Here is a 2,439-nt window from a genome sequence, read left to right on the forward strand (position 1 = left end):
ATATATATACACATACATGATACACCACATATGTAACAGATCTGAAGGTGAGTACCCTTTCTTTCGTTTATATATATAAATATATATATATATACTTATATATGTGTTGTATTCATATACCCACATGGGGAGGGGTTACTAATGTTGCTAGAAATAACAGCGAAATCTCTCTCTCTCTCTGTCTCTTTCTCAAAAAAAAAAAAGAAACATACGCCCTAGCACTGTATTTTAATTTTTTAAAAAAGAAGAGAAAAATAAGAAGGACACGTTGGCTGATGTAGTCCTAGGAATACCATGACTGAAAAAAATGAGAGGGAAAAAAATGCCGGGGTGATAATTATGTTTGCTTGATCGTGTTAGTCATAAGTCTGCTCAATCACTACTTACCTAGAGCAAAAATAATACACACACATTCATATATATATATATATATATAGTATTTTATTTTATTTTATTAATCATTTTGTGGCAAACCTTTTAACGTTATAATCCCTAGGTTTCGTATATATATGTTTTAAATGATTATGTATGTTGTTTGAAGGATATATAATTCATAACTAAATTATCAATTATTGAGGTGATAATTAAATGAAATTAAATTTCAGTCGATGATCAATGTGTGTGAAATATATAAAAAAAAAGAAAACTGTTTTTTTTATTATTATTATATCATGTTTCTTTTTTATCTACTTTAAACCTTGATATTCCTGTCTTACCGAGTGTTTTTTTTTTTTTTTTGGAACGTTAAAGTCTAATATTACCACTTAGTGGGACAAGGCCACAAATTAATGTGGGTGCAAGGAAGAGGTGGAGGGAGTGAGAGTTGATTTAATGTAATGTGTCTATTTTTTTCATTCTTTTATCGATGGGATGATCATAGCTGGAATGTATCTGCTCACAGGTCGTCTACACGATCGATGCTTCACTTAACTCGAAGTAAATCTCTTTCACACACACACACACACACACACACGCGCACGTATATTTGTTCATATGTGTGTGGATGAACATATATATATATACGTGTGTGTGTGTGTTGTAGATATACATGTATGTATACACACATATACAGGGACACACTTGAGTAGGTATGCCTTTATACTTATATATTTACACACACATATACATAGACACTGGGGCACATTTGTGTAGTTATACTTATATATATTTATAACACTATACATATATACATACACACATGTACGTACACACATTCACGCACAGAGAGATAGTAGATGGATATCTCAATAAGCCTGTTCCTGATCGCGCGATCTACTATAATTAGCAGTCAAATTGCCTTCAAATCATTACCTATCTTACATTTCAGTTTTGTCATTCATTTTATCGACCGACACCAACCCACCAACCCCTTACTTAGCTCTGCATCCACCATCGTCACCCAGTACGATTCGAAACCAGAATTTAAAGAGACGCAAACAGCTATGCCACACACGGCCTTTTTGCTAGAATTGAAGTGTAATTATATATATATATATATATATATATATATATATATATATGGCGAAAGTAAAGAATATGTACACCCGGTGTTTAGGGTTAGTATACAGATAAAGACAGATATGGCCGGTTTATGGGCCACGTTCTTAAAGCGCTTGGCTTTACAGCTTTTCATCAGACCCTAAACTCGTTGGATATATATATTGTTGTGCTTGGAGTGGTCATGTTTTGGCAATTAAACACACGCACTATATATACATAACTCTACGAGGGGTTCCTAAACGATCCTGGCTTTGGGTAAAAAGAAATTACAGGAGGCTCTATAAATTATGATTCCATTCAACGTATTTTTCTATCAAATTCACAACGCTTATTGCAATGGTCCTTCAGTTTTTATAAGCTCTGTAAAAGAACTCTGGAAGGTTGGGCCTCCAACCAGGCCTTTCATGACACCCTTGAAGCCAGGGACTTTTCAGCACCCCTCTCGTATATACATATATACGCGCACACACACACACACACACATGTACGTGAACAAACTGGAGGAATAGAACAAGATTCGTACGAAACTCTCAGTCCCTGAGTCACTTTGTAACTTTGCCGATCAATAATGATTTCAAATGTTAGCACAGGGCCGGCAATTTCGGAGGAGGTGGATAAGTCGATTACATCAACTCAGTATTCGTCTGGTACTTATTTTATCGATACCGAAAGGATGAAAGGCAAAATCGACCTCAGCGGAATTCGAACTCGCAACGTAAAGACGGCCGCAAATGTCACTAAGCTTTTTACCCGGCGTGCTAACGATTCTGCCAGCTCGCCGCCTGAATAATAATAATAATAATAAATAATCCTTTCTACTATAGGCACAAAGCCTGAAATTTGTGGGGAGGGGGACTAGTCGATTACATCGATCCCCATTGCCCAACTGGTACTTAATTTATCGACCCCAAAAAGATGAAAGGTAAAGTCGGCCTCGGC

General features: G+C 35.8%; 1 long non-coding RNA gene across 1 annotated transcript in view; it reads left to right on the top strand.

Moving 5' to 3' along the window:
* Window positions 1-6: 6 nt before the first annotated feature.
* LOC128250690 (uncharacterized) overlaps window positions 7-2,439 on the top strand; it is a 17,821-nt gene continuing 15,388 nt past the window's right edge. The window contains exon 1 of the long non-coding RNA XR_008266693.1: window positions 7-47. This is a non-coding gene — a long non-coding RNA (uncharacterized LOC128250690). The remainder of the gene's footprint in view (window positions 48-2,439) is intronic.

The sequence above is a fragment of the Octopus bimaculoides genome, chromosome 24, assembly GCF_001194135.2.
Source record: "Octopus bimaculoides isolate UCB-OBI-ISO-001 chromosome 24, ASM119413v2, whole genome shotgun sequence".
In the NCBI taxonomy this organism is placed as follows: Eukaryota; Metazoa; Mollusca; class Cephalopoda; order Octopoda; family Octopodidae; genus Octopus; species Octopus bimaculoides.